This window comes from Mus pahari, chromosome 4 (assembly GCF_900095145.1).
Source record: "Mus pahari chromosome 4, PAHARI_EIJ_v1.1, whole genome shotgun sequence".
Classification (NCBI taxonomy): Eukaryota; Metazoa; Chordata; class Mammalia; order Rodentia; family Muridae; genus Mus; species Mus pahari.
Window position 1 is genome coordinate 6,604,558 of NC_034593.1, and position 716 is coordinate 6,605,273.

Sequence of the window (716 nt, forward strand, 5' to 3'; positions counted from 1 at the left end):
TTGTTTCACACAGTACTGGGCTTTATGGACACAGTCTTCTGCATCCCAAGACAAATATTTCCTAACTGATTAGAGAAAGCTGTCCTAAGAGCCATTTACTGAGAACAATTCTACACTTTTTTGTGTGTGCACATGTACCCTAGTACATATGTGGGTTCGAAGGATCAAATTAGGTTGTCTTCAGGTACCTTTACCTGCCTAACCATCTTGTTGGGCCCCAAGAGTCATCTTGTCAAAGGACATATGGATGGCCAGGCTGAAGACTGCCTACTTACATGTATTCTGGTTACCTCTGCAAGGGAGAAACCTGTCACAGATCTTGGTCCTTTAATGAAGGAAGCTATTCCACTCTCCTAAACTGCCGTATATTACCTCTTCAACTATGTCTCAAGCAAGAGAAAGCAGTAGAGATTAACAGGCAGAAAAGAAGTGAGAGTCCTGACTAACCAAGTATGTTGCCTGAAGAGGCAGCAAAGGTAGAGCTCGGGCCCACATAACAGAGTGGCAGCAACGGAACACAAGCCACCTGGTTTGTCTTGCATAGGGCTGTGACATTGGTTCCCTGACTCCTAGTACTCAGAGTTGGGGAATACAAGGATGGATGATAGAGGAACTGGCGGGGATTTCCATTTAGAGACAAGGCAAGCTAGGTGATCAGCTAGCAACAATGCAACAACAGCAGGTCTGGCTTCCCAAACCATCTGAGCTTTTCCTTG